The sequence below is a fragment of the Bos indicus genome, chromosome 5 (assembly GCF_029378745.1).
Source record: "Bos indicus isolate NIAB-ARS_2022 breed Sahiwal x Tharparkar chromosome 5, NIAB-ARS_B.indTharparkar_mat_pri_1.0, whole genome shotgun sequence".
Lineage (NCBI taxonomy): Eukaryota > Metazoa > Chordata > Mammalia > Artiodactyla > Bovidae > Bos > Bos indicus.
In genome coordinates this window covers 34,000,263-34,013,336 of record NC_091764.1, presented here as the reverse complement: position 1 = coordinate 34,013,336, position 13,074 = coordinate 34,000,263, and the positions used below count along the sequence as shown (strand labels likewise).

The 13,074-nt window shown below is 46.1% G+C and overlaps 1 protein-coding gene across 2 annotated transcripts in view; it reads right to left on the bottom strand.

Annotated features, from left to right (window-relative positions):
* Window positions 1–12,287, bottom strand: part of SLC38A1 (solute carrier family 38 member 1) — a 78,775-nt gene extending 66,488 nt beyond the window's left edge. Inside the window, exon 1 of one of the 2 annotated variants that reach the window (XM_070789232.1) lies at window positions 12,154–12,287. The gene's annotated coding sequence lies outside the window, so the exon portion shown is untranslated. Of the gene's footprint in view, window positions 1–11,834 lie in introns of both variants that reach the window. The other variant, XM_019960741.2, reaches the window with a different exon arrangement.
* Between the last annotated feature and the right edge of the window lie 787 nt (window positions 12,288–13,074).

The following is a 13,074-nucleotide window of genomic DNA, read 5'->3' as shown; positions in this document are numbered from 1 at the left end:
GAGTGACAGAACTGAACTGAACTAATCCCCCAATCTACTGATTAGCAGGGTGGGATTTCCAGGTGGCTTAAACAATAAAGAATTTGCCTGTAAATGTGGGAGATCCAGGTTCAATCCCTAGGTCAGGAAGATTCCCTGGAGTAGGAATTGGCAACCCACTCCAGTATTCTTGCTTGGGAAATCCCATGGACAGAGGAGCCTGGTGGACTACAGCCTATAGGGTCACAAAAATTGGACACAACTGAAGCGACTTAGCACTCATGCAATAGAGAGCAAAGTGGTGGGGACCAAGCACCCATTTCACTGGTACAATTTTAGCAGGTGCTACAGTGCAGCCAACAACTGTGGTGGTGAATTCCTGACCATCAGATTTGGCCTCAGTGATGTGTTCCCAGAGGATGCAGTTCAAACAATGAGAAGCTGGCTTCCTGATGAAGGCATAAGAGAAGACCCTTAGGCGAGCTGAGTGGTGGTACTCTGTGTTTATTCCTAGAGACTGAGCCCAAAGCCTGGTCTGCCATCTTTTCTAGCAATTTTACAGGCTTTAATTCCCTGTATTCAATCCCTTTTGCTTAACATACAAGAGATCTCTGTTTATATGCAGTTAAACCCTGACTGATATTCTTAATTTTATTTTTTTCAACCTCTGAAATTTTTTATTATGAGAACTTTTAAACATATACAAAAGTGAACATAACATAATAATGAACCCCCATGTACCAACTTCAATAATGATCATTTCAGGCCAGTCTTGTTGAAGTTTTACTCCCAGTATTACCTAGAATTATTTTACAAGACATTCCAGATATCACCTGTAAATACTTCAATACATATTTCTAAAAAGTCAGATCCATTTTTAAAACAATACCACCATATCACAATCATATCTAAAACATAACAAGAATCCCTGCTGCTGCTGCTAAGTCACTTCAGTCGTGTCTGACTGTGTGTGACCCCATAGACAGCAGCCCACCAGGCTCCATCGTCCTTGGGATTCTCCAGGCAAGAACACTGGAGTGGATTGCCATTTCCTTCTCCAATGCATGAAAGTGAAAAGTGAAAGCAAAGTCACTCAGTCGTGTCCGACTCTTTTCGACCCCATGGACTGCAACCTACCAGGCTCCTCTGTCCATGGGATTTTTCAGGCAAGAGTACTGGAGTGGGTTGCCATTGCCTTCTCCTAACAAGAATCCCTAAATGACATTAAATAGCCAGTCATGCACGTGTGCTAAGTCACTTTAGTCATGTCCGATTCTGGAACACTATGTACTGTAGCCTGCCAGGCTCCTTTGTTCATGGGATTCTCCAAGCAAGAATACTGAAGTGGGTTGCCATGCCTTCCTCCAGGAGATCTTCCCTGACTCGGGGATCAAACCTGAGTCTTACATCTCCTGCATTGGCAGGCAGGTTCTTTACCACTAGCACCACCTGGGAAGCCAAATATCCAGTCAGGTACACATAACTTCAAAACTGCTATGAATGATTATTGGTGATTAAGAATAAGATCTACCTCTCCTAGTTCAGCTCCTGGGAATGAATTATGACAGCTAGGTCAGTGGTTTTGAGAATGTGTTAGGTATAAGGCCAGTTATGGTTCTGTCTTCCTGATAACTCTTCCCACGACATCTCTTCCCACAACCAACTGAGTCTATTTACATACTGGAGGTCCCTGGCTCACCGGACTCTCAGATGGTAATAATATGATCTGTGAGCTGCTTCACTATATTTCGAAAGGCCTCAAACAGGCTAAACAGGTTAATTAAAATGTCATGAGTCCTTAGTTTTGGCAAGATTGCCTTAACTTGGTGTGATAATCCTAGATTCTGACTGGCAGTGTAATATATCTTAGAGTACCAAAAGTGGGAAGTGAATTAATATAATTCAAGTTATAGTCAAAACTCTCTAAACAGTATGCTTAAGATCCAGCTGTTGCACTGCATATAAATTATACTTCAACTAAAATAAAAACTTAGAGTGGATACAATCTTTGAAAACCCAGGGTCCTTGGGAAGTGGGGAATGACCTTGGGTAATGAAAGACTGGGATCCAGTAAGCAGTCTCAGAAGAGACGGTGTTTTCTCTCTTCTTACTCAAAACTCATGACTTAGCCAGTGCTCCTGGTCTCAGCTCTGCTAGGACCTGGCCTCCCACTCTCCCTCTGGTGGCTCCCCCAACTTCTGTCAATCCCGCTCAGCTCCATATTTGCAAAGTGACTTTGAACAATCAGCCTGCTCCTGTCTCTATGGCCAACAATCTAAACAGCTTACCCCTGTTCTCATCACTCCCTTGAACCCTAGTTCCACTGGCAAATCCTGGCTCCACCCCTCAGGAGCTGTGCTGACTCTGGGCAAGTAGGTTAATATCTCTTTGTCTCAGTTTTGTCATCTGTAAAATGGAGATGAAGCAGTATCTACCTCACAGAGTCGCTATAAAGCTTCTACAACTGGGTCCGTACCTGCCCTGGTTCTGGTAAGCGAGGGCGACTGTCACAGCTACTATTGCTGCCTCCTCCTAATCAAGGCAAGTGGCCTTTTCTAAGTTCTCAACCTTTCACCTCCCCGCGAAGGAGGGACACTGTTTCCTGAACCCCACCACCTTGCTTCTCACTGCATCTGCAAGCATCCGCATTCTCAGAGGAACTGTTCTCAGCCTCCACTGCCAGCTCCTGTTCTCCTCCCATCCTCTGTGCTCTGTGTGGGGGCAGCCCTACCCCCACCCCGCTTTCCTTCATACACTCCAAACTCTTTCCTTTGTAAGTTTCAAGCCTGAAGTGTCAGTCTTCATCCCACAAGGGTGCCTTTCAGATCTCTTTTCCCCAGGGCTTTTCGTTTTACAAAACTAGAATTCCTCTAGAAATTAGGAGATAGGATCTCTGTCATACTTCCTACTTGCTAATGATCACGTCACTTAACATGCCACGTATTTCTTTATCTGTAAAGTGCGAAAGCTGGAGGGGAGAGACAATCTCTCAGGTTCCCTCCTCCTGCTCAGAAAAATTTTCACAAATTCTTTTCAGATCCCAGCTGCCTGGGAGACCTCTTCACGTGAATGTTTGTCGTGACCTCCAACTCAACGTGCCCCACTGAACATACCATCTGACCTCACACATCAGCTTTTCTATTTCTGTTCACGATAATGTTGGTTCCCCTCATCACTCAGACTTGGAACTCGGGTATCTAATCAGTCTCTGAGTCCTATCAACATTTCATACCATCCCTTCCTTCCTCTTGTTCCTTCTGGCTCCACAATCGTAGCCTGGCTGGTCGCTTCCCCCCATGCTGCCTACTGAGCCCAGCCCACTCCATTTACAGAGGCAGATTCTTCCTGAAAATCCATGTCTTGGCGTATTCCTCTTTTCCCCTTGCCAGTCCTAAGTGTTTCTACTAGTCGAACCCCTGGAACAGCAAATTCAAAGCCAAGATTGCCCTTAACTCCTCTTTTCCCCTGAATATTTACTTAGTTATTTGGCTGTGCTGGGCCTTAGTTGCGGCATGTGGGACCCCTGACCAGGTATGGAATTCAGGCCTCCTTGGGAGCGTGGAGTCTTAGCCACTGGATCATCAGGGAAGTCCCCTCTTAACGCTTTAAATTTCTCTCCCAGGATGTTCCTTCTGAACCTTTCACTTCTGTAATGGATCTGCTTTGCAGTTTTCGGCTTTCCTCCCACCGCCCCCCACCTTGGCCCTGAACATACTTCTCAGCCACTTCCTTTCTCATTGAGCCAGTGCCCACTAAGTACATTTCTTTCAAAAAGCCCAGCTTGCTGGCTTGTGTGGTTTTTAAAAAAAAAGATTATTTCAAGCCAATCTTCTCTATAAGGTCTTCCTCCAGTGACCAATTGTGATTATTTACCTGTGATGACTTCTCATAGCACTTTTGTATACTCATTGGATTATAGGAAGGGGTCTTATATGTTTTCATGATCTCTTTATGGAGTTATCCTCCTTCCTAAGTACATTCTCAACTTCTCGAGGACAGGGAGCACAGACCTCTTAGCTCAATACACAGTGATAGTAAAAACGTTAACAATAATGATGACTCAACTGATCATCTGCCTACAGACAATACAGCATAATCCTCACAAACACAATTTCTTAGGAAAACAAAACAAAGATTAGAAGTTAAAAGAAGCAACGTGTACAGCTGCTCCACATAGTTTTCATTAACTCTGCCACTGTATTTTACTTTTGATCTGAGCATGCACAAAGTATGTGATAATATGTTTAAAATTGTAAAGTACTCTATTAATGAAAGGTATCTATCATTAACAACACAGTCACTATGGCTGGAATGTTTAAGAATTCTTGGTATGACTTCTACAAGCCCACAGAAAGGGTTATATTAAAGTAGTGGTTCTCAACTAGGGACCGTTTTGGCCCCCGCCCTCAGTGGACATTGGCCATGCCTGGAGGCATTTTTGGCTATCACAAGTGAGAGGGTATTGTAGGCTTCTAGCAGAGAGAGGTCAGAGGTGCTGCTAAACATCATACAGTACACAGGACAGCTATTCACATCAAAGCTTTATCTGGTCCAAAGGCCAGGAGCACTGGGGATGAGAAGCCCTGTGCTACAGGAAGCTCACAGGGGAGTAAGGACTGACCACTCCTGAGGGGGGCAGAGAGGAACAGCTCACTGCCTTGAAATGATGGACCCCTGGTCCTGTCTTGTTTACAGTATCCTGACACCTGCTCCACAAGAACTTTGTTCAGGTTCCTAGATGATGTTTTATTTTTATTTTTGTATTGAACTATTTCATTTTATTATAAAATATTTGACTAGGTAATACATGTACACAGTACACCATTCATACAGTACGAAAGCGTCTACAGTGAGAAAAGCCTCCTTCATTGCTGTACTGTGTGCTCAATTGCGTCAAACTCTGCGACTCCATGGACGGTAGCCCGCCAGGCTCCTCTGTCCATGGAATTTTCCAGGCAAGAATACTGGAGTGGCTCCCATTTCCTACTCCAGAGCCTTCACTGCCTATCCCCCCAAAAGCTCCCTCCCATGTTTTATTCTATAACTTTCACAATTTTATTTTTTACATTAAAATCTTTGACTCATCTAGCTGAATTTTTCAAATGTTCTTATTAACATGCCCAGCCTAAGATGTCTAGGAGTTAACCTTCCCATTGAGATGTTTTGCAATTATTCTGATTTCTCAAAGAGAGAAAATACTAATAAACTTTAGAAGTTAATGAAGTTAACCTGCAACTCTGGATACAGGAGGACAGATTGTATTGTATATTACATTTAAAAATTTAACTTTAAACAGTGAGTGTCTTTGAGCAGTGTGAATACACAAAAGTAAAAATCTTTCTCATCAACTGAAAATTAATAGATTTAAATAATTATGTACAGAGTTCAAAAACAACCCAAAATATATTCCTATAGCCTTTGAAAAAGTCTCTTTCTCTGCACATGTACTTTTTGCTCTAGCAATACCTCTGATCAAGAATTACTGCTGGACTAAAAACAGTGAATGGCAACTTTTTTTTTTTTTTTTAAGTTCTAGCTAACTCCAAACAAAATACTCTAGGAAAAATAGAAATCATGACAAATTGAAAGCACAACAGAGTGGTGTATGTAAGTTCAGTTCAGTTCAGTTCAGTCACTCAGTCGTGTCCAACTCTTTGCGACCCTACAAATCACAGCACGCCAGGCCTCCCTGTCCATCACCAACTCCCGGAGTTCACTCAGACTCACGTCCATTGATTCAGTGATGCCATCCAGCCATCTCATCCTCTGTCGTCCCCTTCTCCTCCTGCCCCCAATCCCTCCCAGCATTAGGGTCTTTTCCAATGAGTCAACTCTTCGCATGAGGTGGCCAAAGTACTGGAGTTTCAGCTTTAGCATTATTCTTTCCAAAGAAATCCCAGGACTGATCTCCTTCAGAATGGACTGGTTGGATCTCCTTGCAGTCCAAGGGACTCTCAAGAGTCTTCTCCAACACCACAGTTCAAAAGCATCGATTCTTCAGCGCTCAGCTTTCTTCACAGTCCAACTCTCACATCCATACATGACCACTGGAAAAACCATAGCCTTGACTAGACGAATCTTTGTTGGCAGAGTAATGTCTCTGCTTTTGAATATGCTATCTAGGTTGGACATAACTTTCCTTCCAAGGAGTAAGTGTCTTTTAATTTCATGGCTACAATCACCACCTGCAGTGATTTTGGAGCCCCAAAAAATAAAGTCTGACACTGTTTCCACTGTTTCCCCATCTATTTCCCATGAAGTGATGGGACCAGATGCCATGATCTTCATTTTCTGAATGTTGAGCTTTAAGCCAACATTTTCACTCTCCACTTTCACTTTCATCAAGAGGCTTTTTAGTGCATGTAAAGAGGATCACTTATAAACATTTAAAAATATACCTTTATTTGAAAAGAGAAAATATAATAAAACACCATAATTCATACTAAATGATGTTTACAGTCTTTGAACAAGCTTTTTTTCTTTTTGGACTTTTTCTCAGGCAGAATCTGAAGTTCAGATTAACAGATGCGCTCTCAAAGATCTCTCCTGGTTCTAAAATCCTCTGAATTTATGATTCTATATACCGTTTCTTAATGAATCATTTTCAGAGATAAGATGGGCTTGTAGACAAGTCTTTTGAATAGGTGACTCAGACTGCTGCTACTGCTAAGACACTTCAGTCGTGTCCAACTCTGTGCGACCCCATAGACGGCAGCCCACTAGGCTCCTCTGTCCCTGGGATTCTCCAGGCAAGAATACTGGAGTGGGTTGCCATTTCCTTCTCCAATGCATGAAAGTGAAAAGTGAAAGTGAAGTCGCTCAGTGCTCGACTCTTAGCGACCCCATGGACTGCAGCCTACCAGGCTCCTCCATCCATGGGATTTTCCAGGCAAGAGTACTGGAGTGGGTTGCAATAGGTGACTCAGACTGCTGCTACTGCTAAGTCACTTTAGTCATGTCCGACTCAGACTAGTAGTCCTCAGTTCTAACTACACATAGAAATCACCTTGGGAGGTTTGGAAAAATAATAGTGATAACATGCCCCCTAACACACACCAGTTTCTGATTCAGTTCATCTAGAATGGAATCTAAGCATGGATGTTTTAAATGCTTTGAGAAGATTCTAATGTGTTGCCAATACTAAGATCTGCAGATTATATTAAAAGCTAAAAACAAATGTAGCTGGAGCCCAAGTAGGTAAGACAAATAAGCAAAGCAGATTGGATACAAGAAACTGGAGAACATGTGTCTCATCTATTTCAGTAAAAATAAGACAAATCTTTTTATTTCTTTTCAAGAAATGCCAGAAATCAAGTTTTAAGTGAAATTCAGATACTTAAATGTTGACAGCTAATTCCAAACAATTTTAAGAGAACAAGTCCTACAAAATACACCCACAGGTTTCATTCGGTTCTATAGTCACCAACATAACAAAACCAGTTCAATAAATCAAGCCCAACTTTTCCTCTGTGTTCTGTCCTGACATTCTCCCAACTCAAAGCCCCCTCCTCCGAGACCTCGGGCCATAAACTCTCCCTTTCCTTTTCCTTTCCATTGCTCCCTTCTTTTCCCATCTTCTTTGTCTTCCATCACTCCTAAGAGATGGAAACTGAGATCCACACATTAAATCTTTATGTGGCCCTGGCTGCATCACTCTGACGGGCTTCTCTACCTGGGAAAATTCAAGTTATAAACTGTAACCTGAGGCTGTGACTCCATGATGTCAACAACCAGTTGGTTTCGTGAAGTCGGGGGAAAAGCCAATCAAGCTCATAACTTCATATTACCAAAAGGTTTATCAAACAAACAATATATGGAAATCGTCATTTAATTTCTGTTTTTGTTTTGTTTTTAAATCTAAATCACTTATAAAAATTACCCCAGTATTGTTTTTAAAAAATTCCCCTGTCTGAGCTCTATGCCAGGCCAACTAAATCTGAATCTCTGGAAACAGAGTCTGGGCATTGGTAGCTTTTAAGAGACTTTTGGTGAATCTGGTGTGAAGCCTGCTTTGAGAATCATTAATCTTGATCTATCTCCTAAACCTGCAGATTACCAGAGTCTGAACTTGTTCAAGCATATTCTCAGCTCTGTTCTCATTGTACCTTCACAGCTCAGACACTGTCATTAGCATCATACGGATGAGAAAAGGAGGCATTAAAAATGCTAGCTGAGTTACCCAAGGGGACCCAGTTAGTTACAGGCAAAGATACACTATAGCATTACCTGAGGCAGAGTTCCGTGACAGCAACCTGGGTGCTTGCAAAGTTTACCCAAACCATGGTGCTTTCCTATGACTGGATTCCTTTATGCTTAGTAAGTAACCCTAACACACAGGTGGTGAGCTGAAAACCAATGACTAAAATGTGATCAACTTCCAGATATAAGTTTTTTTAAAAAGATTCAATTTAGGGCCAGTGTTCTAAGATGTCCTTCTCTAAAGTCTATGATGCTATTTGGATTTCACTTCCTTCTATGCACTTGCTTCCCCCACCTCCATACTACCTTTCACAGATGCACATTCGCCCAGGGACTGAAAAGTTTCTGGTAGTTTCCATTAAGACATTTTCAGAAAAATATTTTTAAATGATTAAATATTCATTGAACATTAGAGGTAAGGGGAACTTTCCTGATCAACTTCCCCCACCTCCTCTGATAGATGAGAAACCTGAAGTCTCTCTTAATTCAGTACCTATGGAGTACTAACAGTGTGCCAAGCTCTTCACATCTATTATCCTCACTAACCCTTCAGGATAACTCAGTAAGTACCACTATCATCACCACCATCACTATCATTTAACAAAGGTGGGGGGTGGGGAACTGAGGCTCAGAGATGCTAAACAACTTACCCAAGATGTCTAGGCTGATAAGTTGAGACTGGGCATTTACATTTGACTCAAAGTATCTGTCCTTACTTCACCTTCCATCACCTGGACTGATGGTGCAAAATGTGAAAGATCAATATGAAAAGGCTAGGAGGTAATCAGTGAACACTTACTTGAAGAGGCAGAAAGTAGTATTTGGGCTAAGTCTTTTACAAATATATAGGATTTCAGCAGGCATTCCAGTTTGGAATCAGCATCAATATTGAGGCAGAAAGTGACAGGGAGGACATAGGGTGAACTGGGAGAAAGTGATGGAAAGAGGTGAGGAACAGGTTGTGGAAGGTCCCAGGTGCCTGACTAAGGAATTTAGACTTTAATTGTAGGCAACTGATTTTGAAAAACAGTGGTTTTTGAAAACCACTGAAGGTTTTCAAAAGAAAGATTAGTTAAAAATTAGTTAAAAAAATGCAGATCCCATGGAAGTGTTGAGACTGAATTAGGGGAGCAGAACTTGATACCCAGGAGACCAACTAGAAGCCCATTACGCCTCCTTTGCTGGCTACTTTACTCTTTACCCTTCACCGTGCTTGCATCTGCTCCCGTGAGTGCTGGTTTCTTCAGGGCACCTCCATGTCTGTTTCACCATTTTTGAATCCCAATAAACTCCTTAAATTGCCCTGTCTAAATCAAGTGAGAGAGACCTGAACCTGGGCAGTGGGAATGGAGATGAAAAAACAGGTTTATGCATCATTTGCAGGTTCCTGGTAACTGCTCAAAAATGGAGAGAAGGCGAGAGAAGAAGCAGAGTAGAAAGAGACTCCGATGCTTCAACTTAGCAGAGGAACAAATAATGAGATCTAGAGAAAGGGATGGTCAACAGTAGCACTAAGTGGTGAACAAGATGTTTTGACTAAGATCTCAATCCAACAGGCATTTATTAAGCAGTTATTCTGTGCTGGGCATTAGGGAAACAATGGTAAGTAAGACTAATTTTGCGCTCATGCATCACCCAGGGAAAGAAAAAGACAGTCTAGCAATAATCAGGTGTCTGGTCTCTTAGTCTCAGGACAAATGTACCCTCTTACAAGACCCACCTAGAAGGTCATCTATCTCAGGCATCAGCCTTCCTCACAAGATTGACCTGGTTTTATTCGTTCACTGCAAGAACAAATCTCCAACATTCATTTATAGGTGTATTTATTGTCTGTTTCCCCCCAGGAGGAGGGACAGCTCACAGAAATAGGACTTTTATCTTGTAGTTGCTAACTGCCACATAAACTCTCAGTAGGAAACACTCATTGAATATGTTTAGGGGGAAAAAAGTGAATTCATCTCATCAAGGTTAAGACCTTAAGCCAAACCAGGTGAGTTTAGTGATGTCTAAGGAACTACTGAGAACTGAGTAACTCTGAGGAGTAAAGCCAATTTGAGGTTGGGGCCCAAACTGAAATCCTACCATCATCAGAGCCCTGACTTGTCTGAAAAATTTCAGCAATACCCAGCCGGTGAGAGATTCATTTAACAATGAGGCCAGCCAGCCACCTAGCTCAGGTTTTATTTTCCGTCGTCGTTCTGACGTCAGAAAAAGCACGAGTTGCCGCAGTTTCTTCTATCAAGGTGACAAATTACAGTCTTGTTGGGCCCTGGAGTCTGCAAAGGATGATTTATTCTTTCCTTCCCCTTATATTAAAAAGTCTTAAACCCACGGCAGAGATGTCAGATCCTTTTCCAAACGCAAATAAATACGGTTTCCTAGCTCTCGGGTCTTTTTCAACTCATGAAATACATCACCAGGGATTCGTCCGCAAAAGTATGTGATACTGGTGGCAATTAGGTTTTCACCAGAGAACCAGAGCAAGAAAAACCAGGTCAGACACAAAGGATTCACAATTGCAGCACCACCTTCCCAAGCGGAAGACAGCCTGTGAAAGGCACCGCCGAAACGCCGGGACGCGGTTACCGCGAAATTCCTTTTGCCGCCATATGTACTTGTACCTTCTAACTACAGTTCAGTCCAAACCCAGGGCTGGGCACTTCAACAGGGAAGTGGCGCCCAGTCAGCCCTGTAGCCTGGGGGTACCAGTGGGTGCTGAGGACCCCGAAGCTCCGGGAGGGGAATGACGGTGGTGGGGGCGTGCACCGGGGCGAAGGAGCACTTTCCTCCGGGCACCCGCCCGGCGAGGTTAAAGGCCTATTGTGGTAACATTTAGGGACGCGAGGGTGATTCGGGGGTGGGGGGAAGATGTGGGAGTGCTGGGGAGGACACTCGGCGCTCTGGCCCCGCGCAATCGGTGCCCTTTTGTTCGCCAGCTCCACCGGTTCCTAGCTTTCAGAACGGCACTTCTCTCTTTCTCTCCTTCCTTTGGGAAAGAACCTCTTCGGGGAGGGAAAGGGCAGCGAGTCACTGCCAGCATCGCTTAATAATCCCCCTCACCCCTCGTCCCCCAACCTCATAGCCCGCATCCTCTCCGTTACTGAGAGCCGGGCAGAGCTCGAGAAGGGCCGGCGAGCGTGTTCCTGTTTACTCGGGCTCCGTGGCCAGTCCTCGAGACCCAGCCGGCCGCATACTCAACCCCGGGCACATCACATGCCTTTCTTGGGGCTCCTAAGACACAGGAAATTCCCCGCAAATGCCCAGCACTCAACCACTCCTCGGGAATGCAGTGGAGCCCTCACCTCGGCGCGCTCTCTAGACCCGCGTGGTCCCTAACCCGCGAATGATTTAACCAGATCTGGCACCACAATCTGCCACTAAGAAAACAGACCCCAAAAGTAAGCCGCAGCCCACGCAACGCTAAAACCAGGGGCTCCGCGCCTCTTTACACTGCCGCAGGCGGTCAGCAGAACCGTGGATCTGACTTTTCTCTTGGTAAAAGCAAAATGCGAACGCATCCGGCTCAGCCGCGCACTCCTTCCTTTTACGCTCGCATGGATGAGTTCTGCGTTACCGCCTCCTCTCACATCTAAAACGTCCCTTTCCTCCCCACCGCTGCTCCCTCAGCTCTCCCTGGGAAAGGGAAATCCTCTTACCTTGGGCCAAAAAAAAAGGGGGGGAAAGTGGTATCCGCCCTTCCCGGATTTTCCCCCAGCCTTGCGATGTCCTTTGTGTCAAGGTCTGGCTGCCTTGGCGGATGAAAGGTGCCCTCAGTCAGCGAGGACTGGGCGGGAAGGCTCGGCGTGGCGTGGCGGATTTCCGAGGAAGGTGAAGGGCGGCGACCTTCAGGCGGAGCGGCGTGCCGCCCCAGCCCGCGCACTCCTGGCTCTCCTCCTCCTTTCGGGGCCGATTGCATCAGAAGCTCCCCCCACCAGCAACCCTTACCCACACGGTGCTCGCCAGCCTCGCACTCACATCCGCTCGCTCGGCCGCAGAGGGTCTCGAATCAAATCACAGTCATTCTCCTACTAGGGGACGCGTCGCCCTTGCGCATCCATGGCTCGCGATGGTTTAGCTGTTCAGGCTATTTATCCGCGTCTCGCGTGCCGTCGCCTCCCCTCCTGCGCGTCCGCTCTTTAACCGAAGCTGCGTGTCACTGAGCGGTGCCCGTCACATGGTGTCTCTTGCCTAGGCGGCCGCCCCTGGCTGCCTCCGTGTCGCCGTCCGCCGAGTATGCGGCGACCGCGGCCGGCGAAGGTTGAGCATCGGAAAGAGAGAGGGAGCGAGGGAGGGGTTGCGGGGCGCTTGTGTGTCGGGAGCGCCGGCGGTGGCACCGGGAGCGGAATGTGCGCGCAGCCTGGACACCTGCCCCACGCCCTCCTGGTGCCCTGCGATGAGCCCAGAGCCCAGCTGCAGCGGTGGCCGGAGACTGGGAGCCCTCGGAGATGGAGAGGGGAGGTGGCTTGGAGGGCACGGAAGGAGGCGAGGAGGACTGTGCGATGGGGAGCTGGGGGTGCATTGAGGGTACGCCGGAGCCGGGCCGGGGCGCGTGAGCGAGGGGAGTTGCATTGTGGGAAGGGCGCCGAGTGAGGATGGCCGCCGGAGTGGCTGGTCGGCTCACAACCCTGCAAACAGCGTGGGAGCCGCTGGCAGCAAGGGAGCGGCGTGGAGGCTCCCTAGGGACGGCGCGGAGGAGGCCGGGATCGGCCGGAGCGCGAGCACCTCTGGAAAGCCTTTGTCCGTCACCCGCAGTGGGAGGTGCCTCCCCTCTTCCGGATCCACAGCACCCGCAGTCCCGGCCAACCCGCACCCCGAGATCTATGCTGAGGGGCTCCGTTGGGCGAACTGGGTGGTTTTGCTGAGCTGGGGCGCGCTCTGGGCTGGGAGGAGACCCCA